This window comes from Mesoplodon densirostris, chromosome 13 (genome assembly GCF_025265405.1).
Source record: "Mesoplodon densirostris isolate mMesDen1 chromosome 13, mMesDen1 primary haplotype, whole genome shotgun sequence".
Taxonomy (NCBI): domain Eukaryota; kingdom Metazoa; phylum Chordata; class Mammalia; order Artiodactyla; family Ziphiidae; genus Mesoplodon; species Mesoplodon densirostris.
Window position 1 is genome coordinate 63,415,974 of NC_082673.1, and position 26,030 is coordinate 63,442,003.

A 26,030-nucleotide genomic window follows, 5' to 3' on the forward strand; every position below is an offset into this window, starting at 1 on the left:
TAGCCCCTGCAAGCTCAGTGACATTTAGAAGGCTACAGAAATTCCCTGAACAACTTTGTGTTTTAAAGTAGAGATAAAAATACCTACTTTTCAAGCTCATTATATAATGTCCTGCATAGTTCCTGGTACATGGTAGACAATTAATAAATATTAATTTCCTTATTACTAGATACTTCGATGGGTATTCAATTTGTCATATATCCATAGACTCAAATATCAGAGAAAGTACTAAAGTCTTCTTCTTTATCTCTGTTATTAACTGGAATTTGTTTTGTTCACTCATTTGGATTTCACTTCATTATGGATCTTCTTTTCCAGGCTTCAAAGATTCTTTCAAATGAGCTGTGGCTTTATACATGTCAGAATGTGAAGGCATTTAGACCAATTATTTTAGTAATGAGCAGAATGTGCCTCGCTGGTTTCCTTAATGTTTAGTTGTTGGGGCCTGAAATCACTATGAAGGTAAAATCTTCACAGCTAATGAAACAGAATAGGTGAAAGTAAATAGAAAACTGTCCAGCTGTAAAACTGTCACTTGGTCATCTGACACCTGTAGGAAAACATGGCAGCAACAGGTAGTTCCAGTCACTGGGGTCTAGGAAATAAAGAAATAATATTGCTTTCTGGCTGATAAATTGTAAACCAATACTATGTATGAGCACAGTCAACTGAGAAAGATTCATGGAGCAAGATTTGACTTGAAGGTATTGGCATTTCTATTAAAGAAGGAAGGAAAGAAGGAAGGGAGGGAAGGAGGAAAGAAACAAGAAATAGAAGTGATAGCAATTGAAAATAAAAATTGGTGACTTAGTGAGTGAATGCTTGATAGCACCTCTAGCCCCATCCTGAGGGGGTGGTGATATGACAACTGAACATGATTTCCTCTTTAAAAATTATGTACCAATAATACCATGAAAGTAGCCATTAAAATCATCTGCTTATCTTTATCCTCATCAGGAAGCTTCCAGTTATAATTTGGTTATGAATTATTAGCTTGCATATAGGCCAATGGAGTATCTGGTCCACCTGAAAACATTTCTGGTTGTAAATTCATGGCTTAGCGTTGTGATTTTAATGTGTTAGTCTCTTGGAAATCTGATTACCTGTAGACTTTCTTGCATGGATGAATAATTAAATTTCCAAGCCCACAAGCTGAGGACCAGATTCTGGGAAATGGTGATGTCATCACAAGCTAAGGGGGCCAGTTTCTCTGGAGAGCCAGCCAGCCTTCCCCAAACATCTTTGCTAACACCTTTCCATTCAAAATGAAGCCAGCCTATCCTGGACTCAACTATAATGACTGAATTTACACTTGATTTTCAAGGGATCAGATCAAGAGATTTGGTTTGGCTTTAGCCTCTTACTCTATTTATTAAAAATACATAGTTAGGGACTTCCCTGGCAGTCCAGTGGTTAAAGAATTCATCTTCCAGTTCAGGGTGTAGGTTTGATCCCTGGTTGGGGAGCTAAGATCCCACATGGCTTGTGGCCAAAAAACCAAAACATAAAACGGAAGCAATATAGTAACAAATTCAATAAAGACCTTAAAAAAATGGTCCACATTAAAAAAAAATACATAGCTAGAAAATCTATTTGACATTGAATTTGGCAATGACTTTTTAGCTAAAACACCAAAGGCACAATTTATGAGAGAAAGAATTGATCAGCTGGACTTCATTAGAATTAAAAATTTCTCCTCTGCGAAAGACACTGTCAAAAGAATGAAAAGTCTCCCAGAGACTGGGAGAAAATATTTGCAAATGAAATATCTGATAAAGGACTGTTATCCAAAATATATGAAGAACTCTTAAAACTCAAAATAGGAAAACAAACAGTTCAATTAAAAAATGAGCCAAAGACCTTAATGGATACCTCACCAAAGAAGATACACAGATGGCAAATAGGCATATGAAAAGATGCCCCAGTTTAGACATCATCAGGGAAATGCAAATTAAAACTACAGTGAGGTGCCACTATACATCTATTAGAATGGTCAAAATCCAGAACACTGACAGTACTAAATGCTGACAAGGATATGAAGCAACAGTAACTCTCATTCATGGCTGGCAGGAATGCAAAATGTACAGCCACTTTGGAAGACAGTTTTATGGTTTCTTATAAAACTAAACATACTCTTACCATGTGATCTAGCAATCACATTCCTTGATATTTACCCAGAGCAGTTGAAAACTTATGTCTACACAAAAACGTGCACATGGATGTTTATGTCAGCTTTATTTGTAATTGCCAAAACTTGGAGGTAATCAAGATGTCCTTCAGTAGGTGAATGGGTAAATAAACTGTGGTACTTCCATACAATGGAACATTACTCTGCACTTAAAAGAAATATATATCAGCCAAAAAAAGATAGGGATAAACCTTAAATTCATATTACTAAGTGAAAGAAGCCAATCTGAAAAAAACTCCATACTGTATGATTCCAACTCTGTGACATTCTGGAAAAAGCAAAACTATGAAAACAGTAAAAAGATTAGTGGTTAGGGCTTCCCTGGTGGCGCAGTGGTTGAGAGTCCGCCTGCCAATGCAGGGGACACAGGTTCGTGCCCCGGTCCGGGAAGATCCCACATACCACGGAGCGGCTAGGCCCATGAGCCATGGACACTGAGCCTGTGCATCCGGAGCCTGTGCTCCGCAACAGGAGAGGCCACAACAGTGAGAGGCCCGCGTACCACAAAAAAAGAAAAAAAAAAAGATTAGTGGTTGCCAGTGATTGGGGAGAGGGAAGGATAAATAGGCACAGAGGACTTTTAGGGCAGTGAAACTACTCTGTATGATACTTGAGTGTTTGTCCAAACTCACAGAATGCACAACACCAAGAGTGAACCCTAATGTAAACTATGGACTTTGTGTGATAATGACATGTCAATTTAGGTTCACCAGTTGTAACAAATGTACCTCTCTGGTGGAGGATGTTGATAATGGGGGAGGCTGCAGTGGGGGATGCAAGGAGTAGAGGGGAGTATCTGTTCCTTCGGCTCCATTTTTCTGTGAACATACAAATAAAGTTAATTTTAAAAGGTATCACTAATTTTAAAAGCACAAAATTTCAGCTGTTAAATTATCAATTAATTCATCATTGGGTTGTACTAACTTATTGATTTAAATGTCATTTTAGTTTGCTTGCTTGTTTTTGGCAAAGATTTTCCCAAATAACTGGATTTACATTGTATTGAAAGTTACTAACATTGTTTTATCAAGGAAAATGCTTGATCTTGTTGAAAGAATGCAAAGCACCTCCTGGCTCATAAACTGAATGATTTGGTTCAAAAACATTGCCTGTCTAACTGGATTTGAAGTCAGGAGTTTTTTTCCTCAATCACTCTAAATTTCAATCCCATTTTTTAATGCTTTTGATAGACTAAAATTCCTTCTTCTAAGTAATCTAAACATCAAATAAAATCATTAATTTAGTGGTGGATTCTGTTCCAATATCAACATGGGTAAATAATCTTTATAAAATTATAAATCTATTTTATATATAGATAATAGGCAATGCTATTTTTAAAGACTATTTAAGGTCATTCTCCTTTATATCCCTGTCCTTCCTAACATAGCATGTTCTTTGATAGATTCTCAGGTTTCCTATGGTACCTATGAGATCGAAATTTAAAGATACTTATTAACCATGTGGTATGTGTATGTGTGTATATATATATATGTGTGTGTGTATATATATATATAATGTTATTTGCCCTTTAAAAAGAAGGAAATCCTGCCATTTGTGACAACATGGATGGAGCTGGAGGACATTATGCTAAGTGAAATAAGCCAGACACGTAAAAAGCAAATACTGTGTGATCTCACTTATTCTTCTACTCCTTGCAGAATCTAAAATAGTTCAACCTCAGAGAAGCAGAGAGTAGAATGATGGTTGCCAGGGCTGGAGCGGGGGAGAAATGGGGAGATGTTGGTCAAAAGGGCACAGAGGTTCAGTTATTCATGATAAATAGGTTCTGGAGATTTAATATACAGCATGGTGACTAGAGTTAACCATATGGAACTGTATACTTGAAATTTGCTAATAGGGTAAATCTTAAGTGTTCTTACCACAAAAAGAAAGGAAGGAAGAAGGAATAGTGGGAGGGAGGGAGGGAAGGAAAGGAAAAGAAAAGAAGAAAGAAGAGTAAGTGAGGTGATAGATGTTAATTAGCTTGTTTTTGGTGATCTTTTCACAATGTATATGAATATAAAAGCTCAAACTGTACACCTTAAATATATACCATTTTTGGTCAGTTATACCTCAGTAAAATCTAGCAGTCTCATGTAAGGTCGCCTTGACTTGCCCAGTGACTTTGCTCTGTGCATTAAGTAGTTTCCTGCAGCATTTTCTTCCTCCTGGCGTTATTGTAATAAGTAGAGTGTGTCTCTTTCCCTAAGCACTAACTTCAGCTGTCACAGTAACTAAAATCTAGCTTCCAAAGCAGTGGGTAATGAATGCACTGTAGTCAAGTGAAGCAACAAATCTTTAACAATTGAAGGACTGTGAACAATTCTATTTACACAGCATCTCTTGCTAAAAATGCAGATAAGAGCAACAAGGACACTACATTCCTGCCCTGGGAAGGGGATTGAGTGGGCTTACTGAGGGGACACTCTGTATGCTTCCTCCCACAGGGAGTGAGGGAGAAACCTCAGGAGTATGGCACCCTTGGGTTCTCTCACTGGCATGGAGTGTTCTGGTCAGCCAGAGGACAAGAGCCTATGTGAGGGATAGGGGAGGGTGGGGAGGGGTGTCAGTCATTTTCCAGAAGAAAAGGGAGAGACAAGGAGGGGAACAACCACTGTCCATTTAGAGGATAATTAGAGGGACCTTGAGGGAGAGAAAAGGCTTTTGTTATATTTGCTCAACATTAGGAATGCATGGTCATTTTCTCAAGAGAATGAATACAGAAAGTGCGGTCTTAGAGACGCCACATACACAGAGCCAACCACCTGCTGCAGGTTTCCATTTGGACACAGTATATATCCAACCAGCCTAGCCATATCCCCTTCTCTCTCCTTCCCGCAAGCCCCGCTCAGCTGCTCCTGTTGTGGCAGTGCTCCCCACCCCCATCTCAGGAAATGGAACCATGTAGTTTCCCAAGCCGTAGACACCCAGTCATTGTCCTTTCCTGTTCTTGTCTCTTCCCATCAGGTCCAGTTGGTCTCTATCTTATGTCCCTTTCCTCCATCCCTACTGCCATGGTGTAATTTCAGCTCTGAATGTTTTTATTCTGATTTCTAGTATTATCCCCCTTGTCCATCTGGTTCTAGTCTTGCCCCTTGTAGTAGGTTTCTGTTTCTGCCGTGATGAATGACCACACGCTCAGTGGTTCGAGACAGCACAGATTTGTTATCTTACAGTTCCTGACACTCATCTCCCTGGGGTCAAATCAAGATGTGAGCAGGGCTGCTTTCCTTTCTGGTGTCTCCAGTGTTACTGAACCAAACTTGAATCCACTTGCCCCCGTGCAGTAAAGCCAATCGACTGACACTGGATTGTGGTGAAGGAAAGTGTAGCATTTATTGCAGAGCGCCAAGCAAGGAGTTCAGGACAGCTAGTGCTCAAAATACCTGAATTCCCTGATGGATTTCAGCAAAGCATTTTTAAAGGCAAGGTGAGGGAGGGACATCCCAGGGTTTGTGATCAGCTTGTTCACAATTCTGATTGGTTGATGGTGAGGTCACAGGGTGGTATCATAGGGGTTAACGTTATCAATCCTCAGGCTCCAGTAGGTCTGGGCAATGTGCTTATGGTCACCAAGTAGTTAACTTCTTCCATTTGGTGGAGGTTTTAACATCTGTAAAACAGCTCGGGAAATGTGTATGAGATACTGTTATCTAGGTACTTCAGGGAGGAACTAAAGATTCTGCGACTGCCGTATGGTTGATCTACTGTTTAAGTTGTTACCAGTTCTCCTGGCCCAACTGCTACTTTTGTCACTACATGTTCACATCCTTTCAATCATTAATTCTTGAGCCAGGCTTTTGTGACTCAGGGGAAGCCTGGGAGACTACAGCTTTTCTACAAGCAAGAGGCAGGCGAAGGACATGGGGGGAAGGGTCTGTCCCAGGAAGGTCCCATGGGGTCCTGCTTGGCTACACTACGGGAGAATCTGTTTCTTGCCTTTTCATTCCCAGAGGCCAGTCACATTCTTTGGCTCATGTTCTCTTTCCTCCATGTTCAAAGCCACCAATCTCTGTTCCACTGTTGGTCATTTACTCCTGTTCTACTGTGCTCATATATCCCCCGGATGCTCCTTGTCTGCCTGCCTCTTGCATTTTTTTTTTTTTTTTTTTTTTTTTTTTTTTTTTGCGGTACGCGGGCCTCTCACTGCTGTGGCCTCTCCCATTGCGGAGCACAGTCTCCGGACTTGCAGGCTCAGCGGCCATGGCTCACGGGCCCAGCCACTCTGCGGCATGTGGGATCCTCCCGGACCGGGGCACGAACCCGCGTCCCCTGCATCAGCAGGCGGACTCAACCACTGCGCCGCCAGGGAAGCCCATGCCTCTTCCACTTTTAAAGATACTTTTCATTACATCGGGACCACTTAGGTCCAGCATAATTTCCCCCATCTGAAGATACTTAACCACATTTGCAAAGTCCCTTTTGCTGTGCAAGGTAGTCTATTTACAGGTTCAAGAGATGAGGATTTGGACACCTTTTGGGGCTATATTCTGCCCACCACACTCCTGTTATCCTTTTCCTCACCTTCATAACCGCCTCCATGTAGTTGAGAACATTGACTTTTAATTCTCGCTTTATCAGAATCTACCTGAGTGATGTTGTATAAGTACTGAACCTCTCTGAGTTCTAGGTTTCTCATCTGTAAATGAGTTGCCCCCTTACTTAACATATTTCATAGATTGTAGTATGCATTCAACACGTTACAGCATTTCTGATGACAGTATTGCCATCGTTATCATCATGATAATTGTCTGTTTCCTTACCTCCCTCTATATCTTTAAGCCTGGTTAACAGAACCGCCATACCTCCTTCATATTATTTGTTTTGTAGTATCTGGGATGGGGCCCCACCATAAGCGCTCAACTCAATGAATGTTTTTGAGTTCATTCAATAAACAGCTTTTGAATAAATTAATCAAGTAAAAGAAAACTGTCCACCTGTTTCAGACTGTTGGTCTAAGAACCCCTATTTTACACGCTTCAAAGAAATGTCACCACAACAACCCACTAAACGCCTCCGCTTTCATGTTCTATGTTTAGCTAACATCACTGGAGCTTCACATTGGTTTTCTTTTAGCCAATTGTGCATGTATACATTCTCTCAGATATGACCTTCTAGATCTCTGAGCCAACTATGTCAAGAATTAAGATATATTAAGAAACTGGATCTTGGTAAAAAAATTTCTCAAATCCTGCCTGTCTTTCCTAAATTTGTATAATCATACAGAATGAATTAGAAACAAATACTGATAGTTTTGTGCTTTTTTAAAAAAAAACAGTGCTGTTCTCCCTTTTCTTTTCAATTACATATATAATAAAATGTATGTTTATATATTAATTTCCTGGACCTGTAGGAAATAAGCCTATTTTGTTTATATTAAAAGTTTTTGAGACTTCTCATGTTTTCACATTTTATTTATATGCCTGTTTAATTTAATGCATAAAATGAGACTTTTCATCTTGTCTTTTATCATCTGGGAAGAAGTAGAATTTGTAGATTCCCAGTCTAGTACTGCAGTTAAATTCATATGCATAATTGCTTATTGAAGTGACCAGATAGAGGTTATTATATTATAATAAGTTATAATTACTATATAATGTTTTCAATGTCCATATAATTTTTAACCTAAAATTTCTTGAAGTTCAAGTAAACAGCAGCTTTGGGTCATATTGAGTAAATATCTCAAGTATTATGCAACCTTCCTGAATATGAATCCAGGTTCCTCTCGTGCTGGTGTGTGACTTGGAGTCAGGATGAAGGGTGCAGAGGGAGCCCTGGGGACCCACTCCAATGCAGCACCGTCCCTGGGGTGACTTTGGGCAGTTGCCAGAAAAACCCATCATTACAAATTTTCCTGGGAGATAGATTTCCTTTCATAATTAAGTCTATGTGCAATAAGTATTTGCATTTTATGTCAGTGTATCTGACATATTATTTACTATCTTCTGTATAGTAGACAGTAGGTAAATATTTATTGGTTGCTTGATTTTGACATTTGAGGATTGGTATTGATAGTTAGTAATATTAAATAAACCAGTGATGATGTAGCCAACACAAAACATTATTTAGATATATCAGGAGAGTTGTTATGACATGGTTATACAGAATAATTTCAAAAATGTTCTAATTATTAACGATAAAATGTGTTTCATCAAGCTGTCTTCTGTACTTAAGATGTTTAGTTTCACGAAAGATGCTTGCCTCTTGTTGATTTAGGATTATGTCCTAGATTATGTACTAATCATATGCTCTGTGATTTTGAGGAACTAATTTAACCTTTCCTACAACATATTTTTCTCACCTATCAAACAGTTTTTTTTCCTGTAACTAAGGTGACCATATAATTTGTGTCCAAATTGAAACACTTGAGAGAGAATAAGGGCACCATTAATAATTATGCCAGGACAATTGGCTTAAATTAGACTGTTCCAGGCTAATTGAATGTGTGATCACTGTACCAGTAGCCCTGTTTTCATTAAACACAACTAGTACTTCCTGAGGACTATTACATGCAAGACATTTTTCTTTGAACCAAAGAAACAAAAGAAGGAATACATTTTCCTTTCACCAGGAACTTCTTCGTCACCACCAACCAGCTGTGTTCTGCTTTGGTGAATTTTATTTATTTTCACATAAACAATGTATTACCTTACTTAAAATGCTTGCAAACCACCAAAAGAGTAGAGTAGAAGAATACGTTCAGTGTCATGAGGAAGATTTAGAACGCTGTGAGGTGCAGAGGTAAAGACAGCGTGTCTTATGCGAGGTAGGAGGCTACAGCATTTAAAAAGCGTGTTCCTCCTGAAGGTGAGCCTGGAGGGGTGGTTAAAAGAACTGAAGACGGAAATGTAAAGCGGGGGGTTCCCTGGGGCAGTTTCCCTGACTGAGAGGAAGTCTTCTGTCATCTTGGATTGAAGAGGCACAGGGGCAGAATGAGTTGGATTTGGCGGGTTTAGCCCATGTGTGGAGGAGCTGATGCCATATGGCATGATGGAGGGCTTTGTATGCCAACCTGAGGAATGTATGTTTGATATGATGTGTTTATTATTAAACAAATGATAGTCCCAGCCCCTTCTCTTGTCCTGGCTGTCCTCTCTGCCTTTATACTGGCCGAATGTCTCAATCTGGGGTTATTCATTTTTCTCCCTTCCTTTCATGTCTGCTCTCCTGGTGAATGTGCTCAATATATAAGCATCCTGATTTTTACCGATTGGAAATACAATACCAACAGACTTGCTCTGCCTTCGTACCCTCGGGAAGGAATTATTCTTTTGCCCAATCTTTCCTAGGTAACTGGATAATTTTCTTTTCATTCCTTTCTTTTCCTTCCTGCCCCCAGTTTATTTTTGCTGTCTTTTATGGGTTTTTCGCCTCATTTCTTAGTATTTTATTTTGGTTAATAGGACTGAAATCCATATGTATGTGTAGACAAACAGTCATTTGCATACAGACACACGCACACACACAAGCAGCAGTATGAGTACACTGATTTTCCTTGACCCACAAACACTTTTTTTCCCACATATTAACTAATCTAAACAGAATATATATTGTAACCAGTACATACAATTAATGTGATGATGTATCTTTTCTTCCCACACCCCCAAAAAGCTCCTAAGAAATCTGTGACATTATAGAAGTGTGAAAATATCGGTAGTGTGAAATTTCCAGTTTTCAAGCCTGTGAAAGAGAGCAGAGGCTTGTTGAATTAACTCCCTTTCACACTGTTTTCTATGCTCCCGGCCTGCGAAGAACAGCAGTGTCGTGGTGACAAGGGCGAGCTCCACAGACACACCTACTGCCTGCTCTGAATGTGTGTGACCTCAAGCGAGTCAACGTCTTCTGCTCGTTCCTTACCTGTAAAATGAGGCCAAGAAGAACAAACTTTCCAGGATTGATTGGAATGGTTTGCATGAATATTTAGATCAGTGCTTAGCACATCCTAAGGTATCTATGTGGTCATCCTTTTTTTGTTGTTTGCTCTAGATTTAACAATGAAAAAGCAAATTTTTTAAAAAGTGGAAATGGTATAAAATACTATCTGGTTATATTTCATGAGATGCACCAGAGGTTCTCACACTTCCTGGGTTCACTCTAACCTCAGGCTTTTCTCATGGTGCCCCTAGACTGAAATAAATACCTAATAGTTTGTTAATTAATTAAGTCCAAACCATGGAAAGGTAGCCATTTGTGTTGACTGAAAAAAAAAAAAAAGCACAACCTAAAAGTTGAGAATTATGTTTTATCCAGCGGACATACTGAGGACGTAAGCCCAGGAGACAGGCTCTCAGATGGCTCTGAGGGACTATTCCAAAGAGGTAAGGGAGGAGCCAGGATATATAGGGAGTTTGGCAACAAAACCTAGGTAGTCAGAACATCAAAAGATTACTGTTAATTAAGGAAAACGCAGATATCTCAAGGTAATGACTTTAGCGCTTTTCTACGTATGGGAAGATGCAAGAGTCTGGCTCATTTAAATCATTCCTTTTTTTTTTTCTTTTTAAAATTTATTTATTTATTTATTTATTTATTTATTTATTTTTATTAGTTTCTGCTTTATAACAAAGTGAATCAGTTATACATATACATATCTCTTCCCATATCTCTTCCCTCTTGCGTCTCCCTCCCTCCCACCCTCCCTATCCCACCCCTCCAGTCGGTCACAAAGCACCGAGCTGATCTCCCTGTGCTATGCGGCTGCTTCCCACTAGCTATCTATTTTACGTTTGGTAGTGTATATATGTCCATGCCTCTCTCTCGCTTTGTCACAGCTTACCCTTCCCCCTCCCCATATCCTCAAGTCCATTCTCAAGTAGGTCTGTGTCTTTATTCCTGTTTTACCCCTAGGTTCTTCATGACTTTTTTTTCTTAAATTCCATATATATGTGTTAGCATACGGTATTTGTCTTAGAGTCTGTCATACAGAGTGAAGTAAGTCAGAAAGAGAAAGACAAAGATAAATCATTCCTTTGATAGGCACCTTAACTGTCTGGGGCCAGCATCAGGGTGCACAGCTGGGGGTGGCTGTTAGGGGGTTAGGGGGGCAGCTGTGGTGGCTGATGGCTTGATGGCCACAGCATCCTTTGCTTACTGACAAGACAGGCTGTGTTCTTTGTCCACATTTGCATGATATCCACCAGTTGTCGATGTGTTTTCCCTGAAAATTTTACATCCCTCCCAACCTCCACGCGTAACCCCTGTGAGTTTGCTGCAGCCCCTGAGGTATTTGGGGGCACAATTTGGAAATGATAAGTGTACTTACTTGTTTAGCTCTTACCTCTGTCTGTTATTTCATAATCATTCAACAAGTGCTCTGTGATGCTGATTCATGACTTCCCCCTCTCCAAAACCTTTAATCTGTCTCTACACGGAGTTAGCTCAGAAAGCCCTCAGAGGAAAACCTAAAAAAGAAAGCTGGGGCTTCATGTCAAGTGTTGCTGTGTGCCTGAAGGCCTCGGAGAATCTAAAGCAAAACGTAAAGGAAAAGACTCAGTTCTCCAGTGTGTTCACTGTGTCAATCACAGTTGCCCTTAAAACCTAGGAATACCTGCTTTTATGGTTCCCTGGAGCTCCTCTGCAGGTGTGCCAAGCAGAAGTTACCCGAAGGTCACCTGCATAATGATGTAGGTAAAAGAAAAGCCTGATGTTTACTGTTCCACCCCCCAGGCTCTGGAAACCGGCAGCAATACAGCAGTGTCCACTCACCGTCTTCCAGATGGCTCCATACGTTTCAAGTTGCCTCCCACAGGTATTTGGGCTGGTTGTAAAAAGCTAACTAAGTCTTTGGAGAAAGGAAGCACGGCCTCACCAGACCTGTAAGCTCCCAGGCCAATTAACCCATCAAGCATTATATATTATATGTTAATGTTTACCAAACTGTGTTGCCAGTGATTTAACAAAACTTCACCAGTCCAGACTCCTAAACAGTAAAATCTAGGTTTCTGAAGAGCTGGAGGATACATAGAGACAAGAGCTTTTACATATGAATTGATGTTAAAAAGAATTTTTTAAAAAGTGCCTCATACGTTTTTCCTACATTCTGGAAAGATATAGTTACCTATACTGGAGGAGCTGGAGTGGACCTTCAGGCTAAGTTACTTTTTACCTAAAACTAGAATTAAAAATAAATCTTTCTAAAATGCATTACAGATTGTTCGGCAACATTATATGCTGTAGCTATAGATAGGCGTGTGGTCAGGTCACACGGTGTTGCCACTGCTTTACAAATTAGGGCAAAGCCCCTCCAGCCTGCAGGACTGTCAAGCCGGCACACATTTATTTCATCGCATGCCGTCTCGATTAGGTTCAAATGTGTGCTGATCACATCCACACTGCCTGTGTGCCCCACGTACGTTCCCTGCCCCCAGAGAGCTCTTCAGTCACCTCCTCTCACTCTCTCCCCTCTGCCCATTTCACACACTCTTTGTTATCACCATATCCACGTATCTGGGGACTCTGCACTCAAATGCGCTCTCCTCCCTTCCAGGGATGTCATTATCTTCCTGACCTGTGCTTATTGCTTCTGGGGACTCAGGGTCTGCTGATGGAATACCAAGACCTTTTTTTTTTTTCTTTTTTTACATCCTATGTTAATGTTTACAGTCATTATAGGAGAGGAGATTGAAAGAAAAATGGAAAGTAGGAATAAAGGTCAGTATAACATTACATGACCAAAACCAGCCCATGAGGCAGCATGAGCTAAAGGTAAGAACACGCTCTTTGAAGTCTGTCCTCTGTACCTGCTGTCAGACTCCAGCTCTCCCGTGTAGTGTTCATAGGATCTGGATTAAGCCACTCTAAGCCTCAGTTCTTCATCTCTAGAAAAGGCATGATGATACCCACCTTAAATAGTTGTTATGAGAAATTATGAATCCGAATATGTTGAAAGAGTTTAGATCTCTGAAACTAATAAACACTGATGGGTTATCATTAGCCCCATTTTACAGAAGGGGCAATTGAGGATAGAAGCAAGGGACTTGTTGCAGGTCATGGTTCGTAAATAGAAGGAGCAGAAGACACCTTCGTCCCCCATCTGCCTCATTCCTTCTTCCTATTAGATATTCGGAGGCTGTCTAGAAGCTGGGGCTTCTTTCTGAAGCATCAGATTTTTTCAGTGTTAGGATTTTAGTGCTGCCTCCCTCCTGCTTCTCCCCCGCCCCAGCACTAGCACTTAGTGAAACTTCAAGCTGAATAAATTGTTCATGGCCTCACTGAAAACAATGACTTTCTCCCATGGAGGGGAAAAAATAATTGTGTTTGATGACCTTTCAGTGCACATAGTCGGTGTGCCCTGTGAGGAACAAAATGAGCCCTGAAAATAATTTAATTTTCTTTAGAGCCTGAAGACAGGAATCTGTAAACCATAATGCTCTCCAGCTTTAATCAATATCCTGATTTATCAACCTGTAACTATAGCATGCCAGTCAGTTTAATGAATATTCGCTGCCCCTAAGTGAATGAATATTGAGTACCTACTATGTGCTGCTATGTAGTCACAAAACAGTGCTTCTCAAACCTTAACATGCATGTCGAGTCTGGTTCACTCGGTCTAGGATGGGACTTGAGACTGCATTTCTAACAAGCTCCCAGGTGACACCAGCGCTGCTGGTCCATGGACCAAGAGGTGATTCTTAGGCACATTAAAGTTCTAGAAGCACTAAGGTATCCCATTCTTCTTTTAATTCTCTAACACTTTTTGGTATTTTCTATTCTTTTATTATTTTACACATTACTTATGTTCTCCAATAGAATTAAAGTTCTGTGAGAGCACAGGCCTTTCTACTTTGATCATCACCGTATTCCCGGCTCCTAGAGTAACACTAACACATGTGGGTGAGCTGCAGCCGAAAGCCCATCTCCTCACACACCAGTACTCAGTAATATTTGTGATTCAATAAATGACTAAATGAATACAGGTAATGGTAATATACATACATACATAATATTTAGATATTGTGTATATTATCCTAATAGCAACATTCAAACGAATATATTATCAACCTCAAGTTGTAAATATACAGTAATACATGTCAAATTAGTGTTATGGACAACTGCAATAAAACTTCTTGAAATTGGGCAAATATTGAAAGCTTCAGAGAAGAAATAAAATTTGAACTAGTTTTGAGTGAAGACAAACACTTTTATAAATAAAAAAGAAAGAGAAGGAGAGGAAGGTAATTCATGTAGATGGAATTTGGTAGGATAATTATTTGAGATTTAACCTTAAGTTTTATTCCCCTTGAAGCCTTCCCCCAGTTTCCATGCAGTTATACGGTTCCCTAGTTTTCCTATCATAGAGAATTTTGCAGTGCAAAAAACAGAAGTTGCTGAAAGTCTGCTCTTTCTTTTATCAAATCCTAAACTTGAAGAAATTATGCTATGTATTGTGGGGTAGGGTAGAAGAGAGAAGAGTTCTTTTGAGGACAGCTAAAGGAACAAGAATTTTTCCCAAGGCAAAAGAATTCGGTCTAAGCTGGGAAGATGATGCTGTGGGTATTATTCATTTTTTTCTATGCCATGGTCCCCTCCAGCAGTTTGGTGAGAATTACAAACAAAGCCTATTATATTGAAATTCATTTATCAAAACACTTTTTAATATTGAGATATAGTAATATATGTTTATTTATTAATGTATAAAAGAATAAGATCTGGAAGCATAACTAATCATTACCTTGATTTCGATATAGTGATGAGCATGGATTTTTAGCTATGAAGTGATATAAAATATCTCTACGTTTTATTCATGATGGATTTATAGGTACTGCTAATATCAATACTCTTGTAGTTTATTGCCTACATTTGTAATAGAAGGAAATGGTACATTTTCACTTAGAGGTTAATGAAAATAAAGATGTAAATGTTCTCCCATCCAAGGCTATGGAACCCTTTGGTGTGGTCTCCAGGTTCAAAGGAAGGACTGAGCATCACTCCCAGGTAGCGCTTATCAGTCAGGAGAGTCTAGGTCAGTGGTTCTCAGTGTCTTGTCCCTGAACCAGTAGCATAAGCATCACCTAGGAACTTGCTAGGACTGTAAATTCTCAGGTCTTACCCCGGTCCAACTGAATAGAAACTCTGGGAACAGGGTCAAAAATCTGTTTTTACAAGCCCTCCAGGTGATTCTGATGCATGCTCAAGCTGGAGAAGCACTAAACTAAATTATACTTTAGTAACAAACTAGCCCTAAATCTCAGTAGTGTCCATATAAAACAGTATGATTTTTTGATTTCACTCAAGTTGAATTTCCATCATGGTTAGGATGGGTTCATCCTACTCCATGTCTCCTCACTTGGGATCCGGGTGACAGAACAGCCACCATCTCCAACATTTTTAGTACTGTGCCGGAGGAGAAAGAAAGATGGAGGGTCTCACACTGGTGATTAATGGGCCAAAAGTTATACATGGCACTTCCACTAACCACTAATTGGCCAGAACTAATCACGAGGCTCTACCCAATGGCTGGGGGACAGGAAGTGCCCAGAAGCCAGGGAGCTAGGCATGACTAACACATTATCAAGAGACAGCGAGATCTCAGAGAGGATGACCCACTAACACCCCACAGCCACTCCAACAATTCCCATGTTTGTAGCGGGCACGGGAAAAGCAGAATCACAGGCCCTGAGGAAGCCATGCAGCCTGGAACAGTGGGTGGACCAGTGTGAACCAATGTGACCACAAAGTCTATGACAAAGTAGACCAGTGACTGGGATGGGCCAAAGGAGGGGGCACTTCATTTTATTTTGGTGATGCTTAAGACCCAGGGACTTTTGCACAACTCTGGGCAAGGAAGGAAAATACAAGAGTGACTGAGATTGAGCTTCCTATTTCTGACACACCTGAGATTGTAGGGTAAGCTTCATAGCCACCAGATGATGGATGTCATCCAGATGGATGGATGTCACCAGAGCTGTTGTCTGTGTAAAGTGCACTAGTTCAGCCCTTAATGGAGGACATTTTAAAGGGTGATTTCTTAAATGCTTTTGATATGATAAAATAAACTCTTTGGATACTTCAGCACTGACTAAACTGACATATTGACTTAGAGAGATTATAGGTCTGAGGTTTTTCTAAATTCATATTGGAACTCAGTTAATGGAGCAATGAGTCACTGGTACTTAATCATTTCTTCGTGATTGCGACAGGTAATTCTTTTTCATCAGTTATAAAATCTTACATTCAGCTGGCATTTTTCTACAATGTTCTCTACTTGCCCTGCGTTTGCCTCAAAATAAAGAGAAGTTGGGCTTCCCTGCTGGTGCAGTGGTTGAGAGTCCACCTGCCGATGCAGGGGACACGGGTTCGTGTCCTGGTCCGGGAAGATCCCACATGCCGCGGAGTGGCTGGGCCAGCCATGGCCGCTGAGCCTGCGCGTCCGGAGCCTGTGCTCCACAACGGGAGAGGCCACAACAGTGAGAGGCCCGCATACCGCAAAAAAAAATAATAATAAGGAGAAGTTATTAGCCGTGTAATGATGAGAAAATAGTCACAGTAAAAGTTGATCTAATACGGTCTTGTTAAAAAAAAAGCCTGGCTCATCTGGTGAAGATTTTATTACTTGACCGTCTTGGAAATATCTTAGCCACTATGCCACCATAAATGTGCATTTGATGAAGATTGAAATCTGCAATTAAATGCTACATTTGTATTTAGTAGCCACGAATTTTTTCTGTTGCATTGTAATGTACCAGTAGGTGATTAAGCCCCTCGCCAATGGAGAAAAAGCTTCTGTAGAAGAATTTATGTGGTCACAATATATTTTTTGAGGGGGTATCTTTATTGAATGTCTGAGAATGAGGTATGACATATATGTTGGTAGAGAATATTTCACCTTCTCACTATGAAATGTACACATTATAATATCTGCCCAATTTGTCACCCTATTTTCCCCAGGGAGGAAAAAATGTGTGTATTGCCTAGGAAAACTCTATGGGATTAGTTAGTATACTTTTAACTGAGTTCAAATGTCCTGGCTCATCTCTGACTTTTGTACATATGACTTGTGTCTTCTTATTGTAGTTCCCTACTAGAAATTAGCTGATAATTGTCCTTAAGCAATAGCCACCAAAAGTTCTTATAGACACTCCTGGAAGTTGTCATATATTGTTTGCTATGAATTCCATTTTGCAAAATTGTAATAAAATACAATTTTTAAGAAAATGGTACAAGTATATGAACATCAGGTTTTACATTTATTAAAAGCAAACATTTTTCCCAATGTGGTTTTGAGGTTTGCTGCCTAGATAATAAATCCACACATGGACTATTCCTTTAAACATATCCCAACACACTCTGTCTTATGAACAAATCAATCAACAGAGTATTTCAGATATAATTTTAAAAAATGCTATCTGCAGAAATAATAAAATTTTTGCTTACTAACAAATTTCATGAGACAGTTTGGAGCCTGTATATTTTAGCTTCAATCAAATAAACCTTTGTATGAAATCCAGAAACTTTTAAATAGCAACATAGACCATAGGAATACAGTTTATTTAAGTCAGACTTTAAGACTGTTGTTTTAAATCATGGTTGCATTTCTAGTTTCCATTCTACTCACATCTTAAGGGGTGTGTGTGTGTGTGTGTGTGTGTGTAAATTAGACAATGCATCTTGGGATTCACTGTAGTATGTCACTTGAAAAACTTTTTCAAAAATGCTTGGAGTTGATTTTTTCTCCAAGACAATTTCATTTGGCATTAGTTCACCTTGATCATCTTATATGGCAGGAAACCAACTGATGCAGGTTTTAACTCTTTGGCTAAAGAATGAGTAGATATTTTTAAAGTATGTAGCGTCCTGTTTTCTTTGACAACTGTAATTTTGCCCAGGAGGTAATTACCAGATTAACTTCTTGTTAATTACTACTTTTTCTTTGGGCTGATACTTATTCTCATGAAAAATGTTATTATTTCTGGTGGCCTCTATCGAAGTCCAGTCCATGAGGGTCATCCTAAGTCAGGGGAAGAAAAGCATGTGTTTAATATGAAATATATTCATTTTAATATCTTCACCTTCTGTGGCCCAAACCTTTGTGTAGCATGGTTTTGCTTTTTCTATTCTGTGTTGTCAGCACTAAAGTAACAAAACAGATTCTGCTCTGTGTGCCTAGAGGATTGTTTTCCCCAAAACCTGTATGGTATTTGCTTCCACTGTGCAGGAAAGATTAAAACACACAACGGACCTATCACTGTCTCCAAAATTGCTGCTGCCCTTAATCAACTGAATTCATGACAAGAATTATGAACATGTTTCACAATTTTCCTTCTTCTTCCTTGATTCTTGAGTAGCACATAGAATCTTATTCAGCATTTCCTGTTGGAGTAGAAAGGAAACATAGAAATATAATTACAGTAGTTTGATATATGTAGTGAGAGAAAGCAATATTTGGGTTCTAACTCCAACAGTACCCGTGAAGTTAAATAGGAGAATATGTGGTAGAAAAAGAATTGTTCTTCCCCTAAAACTGACCTTCTCATCACTGTCTCAGCAGTGACTTGCCATTTTAAAGCTTTGTCTGAATAATAAGGCAGTATTTTTTTGCCTGTGAAGTGAGAAATGAATGTTAAAAATGTAGTCACTGAGGTTTCCTTTGCTTACTGCGACAAAACAAATGACCCAGGAATCATAAATGACCACTAATGTCTAGCTGCTGGCTGTAGTGCTCTATGGATTTTTGTGGTGCAAATTGTCATTGTGTGTAGACTACTTAATCGAGTTTCTGAGAAATTACTAAAGAATTTCTTTAAAAAGGAAAAGTACAATCATCAAGGAAAAACACAGCAGATACTATACATGAAGTGCTACATTTAAGATGTCAGTCTTTTTCCTGTATATGTAAAAACCTCTGTAGAGAAGTTGTCATTTTTAAATGATGGAAAGCATATAACATTTCCTTCTAGTTAAAAATCTCTGCAGGTAAACTGTCATTTTTAAATGAACGTGTCTAGTGTTTCCTTCTTAGTTAATGCAGAATGAAGTATTTGAGTTGTGACACAATTGCTCTACCATCTAAAATTCTGTTCTAAGCACCGGAAATCTGTCAGTGAACAAGGCAGGTGAGCTTTCAGCTCTCACATCATTAATGAAGCGGTTTGGGACCACAGATCATTCACAAGAAAATATATCCAAGATAAATAGTCTGAAGAAAATACCAATAAAATAGGGTGATGGGAGGAATTGACAACTTCAGTTTGCGTAGTAAAGAAGGTCTTTCTCTAAAGAGGCTTTTGAGTTGAGACCTGGATGACAAGGAACCAGACGTGAATTTCTAGGGAAGGTGCATTTCAAGCAGGGGGAGCTTCTAGTACAAAAGCTTTGAGACTAGTAAAGTGTCTAGGAACAGAAAAAAGTGTGGACACAACAGTGAGTGAGGAGGAACATAGAGATGAGGACAGTGAAATAGGCAGGGGCCACGTCGTGAAGGGTCCTGCAGGATTTGGTAAGTGGTTTAAAATCTATTCAGTGAAGATGAGAAGGCCTATTGGAAGGACTGACTTGATCTGAATTATGTTGTTAAAACAGCAGTTTGCTCTTTGTGTGGAAAAGGGATTGAACGAGAGGAAAGAGCAGAAGCAGTAGGAGGCCGTAGTGGCATCCAAAGAAGGAATAATGGTGGGTCAGCCAGAACATTCTTCTCAGGACTCTGAATTATCCTTGCTCTGAAATGCCTCTTACCTCTGCAAAATAAAAATGTTATCCAGGGTTTCCCTGCTGGCGCAGTGGCTGAGAGTCCGCCTGCTGATGCATGGGACACGGGTTCGTGCCCCGGTCCGGGAAGATCCCACATGTCACGGAGCGGCTGGGCCCGTGAGCCATGGCCACTGAGCCTGCGCGTCCAGAGCCTGTGCTCCGCAGCGGGAGAGGCCACAACGGTGAGAGGCCCGTGTACCACAAAAAAAAAAAAAAAAAAAAAAAAAGTTATCCATCTAAACACTTTCTGCTTCAGTGCAAAAAAGGGAAGGATAGCATACTCTCCGCAGCTGTTTCCCATCCCAGAGCTGTATCCCATCTCAGTATCCTTTTCTCCACATGGAGATTATTTTGAACCATCCAGGTGGTTTTGATCAAATTTTATACATGTAGAATATTATTCTTAAGCTCCAATACAACCCCACAGACACACAGATTAACTTAAGCTGACGAAGGACATTTCAACTGCCAGGAGGTTAAGACAGTATTTAAATTCATAATCTGCAGTACTTTGGGTTTGAGCTATGACCTGCAAGATACGATTTACTGACCAATAAGAAAGACTTCATCAAGCTGGACTGTCATTCTAGAAGTGTTTCCTTATACACGAGTCCTAGGTGCTGAAGCATCTTTTTTTTTTTTTTTTTTTTTTTTTTTTGCGGTACGCGGGCCTCTCACTGTTGTGGCCTCTCCTGTTGTGGAGCACAGGCTCTGGACGCGCAGGCTCAGCGGCCATGGCTCATGGGCCCAGCTGCTCCGCGGCATGTGGGATCTTCCCGGACCGGGGCACGAACCCATGTCCCCTGCATCGGCAGGCGGACTCTCAACCACTGCGCCACCAGGGAAGCCCAGAAGCATCATTTTTAAAAAGCTCTGCTTTGGGAAATCAATGTGAGGGATTGTGCTAGACAACACAGGCAGATCCAGCTTCACGGGTGTGTGCCCTGTGCAGCTGTACAGGGCCTGTGCCTGTCCACACTTGATTTTATGCTCTGCTGTCACTATTTTGAATTCTTACTACATTTTTAAACAAGGAACCTTGCATTTTCATTTTGCACAGGGAACCACAAATTATGTAGCTGGCCCTGATCACAGAGCTTGGAAAACTGTATGAAAATCTATCCCTCTGCTGTCAGGCATAGAGAGGGAGAGGAAGGAGTGAAGCAGGTTTGAATAAAGGGATTCTCTGGCAAAGGAAATTCATTGCCTGTAGAATCTGAGATCATCTAGTCCAGTGGTTTTCAAGTACCTGTGTTCAGTCCACGCCTACCTGATTTTTACCTCTCTGTGGAAAAATAAGAACATGGACGTGGATGCCCTCAGTTTTTTGTGTAGGTAAATTTGTTCAGCTGAGAGGTCTGCTCTTTATTCTGAAATTAGATTAATCTTGCCACTTTTGGTCTAACATGTTTTCTGTTTTGTAACATATTGGTAGCAGGTAGGAACTTTTTATTTTAAAGCACTTCTATAAAATAAAACTTGACCACTTCATTTCAGCCTAATGCTTCTTGACAAAAAACAAACAGAGAAACAAACAAAACGCTCCATCCTATCCCTGTCTTCTGCTTTACCTTTACTTCTTTTTTTCTAATCCCAACCTCACTTTTCTCTTATTCTAATTATTCCCAATAGCAATGACACACAGTTCACAAATACTTGAACCTAATTTCTTAAGGTTGAGTAAAAGGTAATCAGAAATAAATTCACATGAATATTAGAACTTATAGGTAAATCCAAAGTGGAGGAGAGATTATCCTCCTGTAACCAGAGTACTTATAATTCTGTTTTATAAATCGATCCCCTTTTGTGTCCTAAAGGAAAGCAACAATTTTCTTCTTGGTCTCCCCAACACTTAGCATCGTGCATTAGGCTCAATAAGCCTTCAATTGAATATATTGAAAATAAATTTAAAAATGTATATATTATATTATATTATATTATATTATATTATATTATGTTATATTTAACTGGAAGTGTCCCTGATATGGAGGGGTGTCTCCATTCTATCACCACCTTCTTTGGTGGTTCCAACCCTTCCTGAGCCAAAGAGCAATGACCTTAAGAAGGGTTAATAAAGGTGCATTGCATCTGTAGCAGGAAGTGAAAATTAGACATTTTCTCTGGTTCAGCTGGATCTAAGACACCCAATACTCACACATTTTGAAATGAGGTGTGGAACCGCCAGATCGAGATTTGAGAAGCTAATGGTCAGGGACTGTTTTGTGACTCTTAGCTGAGCACCCACCGCCAGCTGATATAACAGTTTGGAGATTAGAGTAGGATTTTTAGAGAGAGCTGCTGGCGTTCTGGGAACCTTGTCCTGTCCCAACCCCCAACCTCACCTTAAATCTATGTATGGGGCTTCATTGGGACAACCCAGAGAGCTTGGGGAAACAATGGGTTAGACTTTGACTCAACCATGAGAAATCAAAGAGTAGGGAGAATCTGACACAGGGATACAAAGAGCTGCTATCTCGCGAGTGTGCTGAAACCTACAGGTCAATGAATGTTTCTTGTTGGCAAAATGTGGCAGAGAGAGGGAGAGAGAGAGAGAGGGAGAGAGGGAGAGAGAGAGAGAGAGAGAGAGAGAGAGAGGAGAGAGACCTGGCCTGAAAGGGTCTTAGATCTTGTCGAGGAGGGCTGTTTGGGGGAAATAACATGGCAGTGCATGTGAGGGCTGGTATAGGAGCTACTAGGGCCCAGTGAGAAGATTTGCATTCACTCAAAAAGAGGAAACTGCAGAGGAGGGGTCTCCAGTGAGAAGTGGACTACAAAGAACCTATAAAATATCCCACCTGACAAGAGAAAGAGGTGACTTTAAACACTTAACAAAATGCAGAGTGCTGATGCCCACAACTAAGATCCCTGAAACATAGTACAGTGCCTTGAACATAGATGGGAATCAGCGGATATTTGGTGAACACAAAGAATGTAAACTTGTTAGGCAAATATCACAGGGGTAATATCCAGCATGGTGCAGATGAGAATGATGGGTTTCAGGTAAAGTGTGTTAAGTCAGGTTTATTCCTAGTTATGGCAGAATCTAGTCGAGAGCACTGTTCTGAATAGGTGCTCAGAACAGCACTGTATGGCCATGACCAGGTTTGTGATATAAAGCAACTAAGAGTTCATAAGAAGACTCCAAGGCCGTCTTTCCTGGGGTACTTGTATGTACCTGGTTATTCAGTTTATCCTTAGGTGAAGTCAAGCCTTTAATGGTGGCTACAGTGTGCCCGACAGGATACAGGGCACTGGTGGTTCAAATATCAATAAGACAATCCTTGACCTCAGGTAGCTTATGGTGTACAGATTAAAGGCAGTACTTCATTTACTTAATATATAGCATGAGCTCAGGAAATATGAGTTGCAGTAATGCCACTGTGAAATCAAGTGGTTGAACTAAGCTTCCCTACAGATTGTAAGGGTCCTCCAAACTACAGTTAAGTATAGATTGCTAGTTTTTGCCATCATCAGATTTTATTTCTTATACTTTAACAATGATTGACTGAATATACTATTTTAAATAGAGTTATGTAGGTATTTCTATCAGTCTTTAATGTAATTAGAAATTAACATATATGGATATACTTTTTTCTACTGCCCTTTTCTTCCTGGCTTGTTAATATGTAATATTTTGCTTCTGTGCATTCAATCTCCATTTGATTTTTCTCCTAATGTAATTTACTACCTGCAGAAATATGACGCCCGGAAAATACAGCAGTGAAATGCCCATTAGCATAATGCCAGTATATCAACACATGTTTTAAAGGGTCTTCTAGCCCAAACCTGTTTCTTAGATGATGCATTCAACCATAATTTTCAGCCTTTAACATTAGTCCTTCTCATAGATCTGGAGACAGCTCTCTTTTCACACAACTGTTATGAATATTGTGGTTTTCTAACCAAAGAGATGTGACAGTAATTTCTTAAGAAAGATTTGGGACATTGTGACTGGTCCAAACTAAAAATGAAAGAAGAGGGAGAAAATAAACGTAACCTCATGCCCTGTAAGTCTTCTGAGTGAAGACTGTCTGGAATTTATGCAGAGGGATAATTTACTTATTTCTTCATTGATTCACTTATTCGTGTAGTAAATATTTTTGGTGTGCACATACTGTGCAAGGCACTTGGTAGATGGATAAAGGAGATGTGCTTCCAGGCCCACCAGAGTGAACAGCAAAGTGAGAGAGACAGAAGAGAGAAAAGTAAACATGAACAAATGTATCATTAGACTTGGTGATAAATACCCCGAGAAGCAGATGAGCAGAGTGCTAAAGCACAGCTTGAGTGGGGCTGGGAGGTAGGAGATGGGAGACAACCCACTTAGAATCATGGGGGATGGGGTTTCTGAGGAGAGTTAAAAAATGGGCAGCAATCAGCAACTCAAAGAGTCAGAGGAAGTAGCATGTGCAAAGGCCCTGAGGAAGGAAAGAGCTTGGCGTGTTTGAGAACCTTGAAGGACACCAAGGGGACTGGCACATGAGCAAGAAGAATAGCCCACGATGAAGTAGGAGATGGAGAGATGCAGGGACTTACAGACCATGAAAAGCAGTTGAGAAATTCATCAGATCACACTGGGGAGGCGTTCAGTTCTTTGGAGCAAGAGAATAGCCTATCTCCTTTAGGATTAAAATGCTTGTTATGGCTGCTGCAAGAATAGGTAGGAAAAAAGGAAAGTCTAACAGGGAGACCAATATGGAGGCTGTGGCAATAATCCAGAGGGCTGGTGACTAGGGAGGTGGGAGTGGAGATGGAGCGAAGTGGAGAGGCTGAAGGTATAATTTGGGAAGGCAGAATGGAGAGAATGTGTTGATGAATTAGAATTGGAGAGTGTTGCAAAGGAAGGGAACAAATATAACTTTGAGTTTTCCAGCTTGAATAACTGTAGGTGTTGGTGCCATTTGCAAAGATGGAGAAGACAAGAAGGAAGGTTGAGGCAAATTTAGGAATCAAGAATTTGTTTAGGGACATGGTGAGTTTAAGATGTGCCACAGGTAATCGATAATGCCAAGTAGCTAGTTGTATATTTAAGTTTGCTGTTCTGGGGAAAGTTTGAGCTGGAGGTATAAATGTGGGAGTTTTTAGCATATAAATATTTCTTCCCAAGGGAATGGATGAGAACATCTAGGGAGATAGTGAACATAAAGTGAAGGGAGGCCCAGCTCTGTTAGGCCCCTGGATATTCCAGAATTTAGGGTTGAAAGGGACAAAAAGGAACTCTTTAAGGAATAGTGAAAAAAAAGGAATATTAGAAGTATTGTGTGTCATGGGCTCTAGGCTAGGATGTTTCAACATAGAGGGGCCATTAAAAAAAAGTTGAAGACTTATATGTACCAGTGCATATCATGCTGAATATTTATATGGATGATGTTATATTATCCTTTTAATAACCCTTCAAGGTAAGTAGAGTTATTAAACTCATTTTACAAATGAGTAAACTGTAGAGAGATTAAGCAATTTGCCCAAATTTTGGACACAGGCTTCTAACTCCAGGGTCTTACCCTTTGTGCCATCCACCTCTACAAACGCATCCTGTGACTAAAAGACTAAAAAAGAGATGAAAACCAAAAAAAGTAACTTTTGACTGTGTGAAATGATTGAAAACCTAAATGAGTTGTTTTGTGAGAGTGGTATTGGAGAGGGTTGTGCAGTGATGAAGAGATGAAGCTGAGTGCTGTGAAACAGAGAAGGGAAATCAAGAAATGGGATGGTAGCCTTAGGAAGAAAACAGCTTCTTGAAGGGATGAGAGATTTTAGCACCTGGTTGAATGCTGGTGGGAATTGTTTAGCAAAGAGGGGGAGATTCATGACCAGGTTGGAAGCAGATAACTTAGGAGTAAAGTTGAAAAAGTGATGTAGGAGGAACATCGTCTGCCTTGCCTGCATCCCTTCCTGTGTGTGTAAAATAGAAACTTCCTTCCTTTCTGAAGAATTTAGAAGAGACCTTTGGCTCTTTGTATCTGTGCCTCTCCAAAGGAAGAAGAGCAACTTCTCAAACTGTGAAAAGGACTGCAGAGGTCTGGCCCCACATCCTCTGCCTTCTCTCTTTGGGATGTGACGCCCACAGCATCTTTGTGATATTCTCTGAACATGGAACAGCCTCACCAGGATACTGCTTCTCCAAGCTGCCAACTTGTAATGGAGTCCTTGACTCCTG

The 26,030-nt window shown here is 40.1% G+C and overlaps 1 protein-coding gene across 4 annotated transcripts in view; it reads left to right on the forward strand.

The window, feature by feature from the left end:
* OXR1 (oxidation resistance 1) overlaps nt 1–26,030 on the forward strand; it is a 457,011-nt gene that overhangs the window by 183,851 nt on the left and 247,130 nt on the right. Inside the window, exon 1 of one of the 4 annotated variants that reach the window (XM_060115563.1) lies at nt 11,918–11,936. The exons of the other annotated variants lie outside the window; for them this stretch is intronic. The gene's annotated coding sequence lies outside the window, so the exon portion shown is untranslated. Of the gene's footprint in view, nt 1–11,917; nt 11,937–26,030 lie in introns of those variants that run through there. 4 annotated transcript variants of the gene reach the window in all.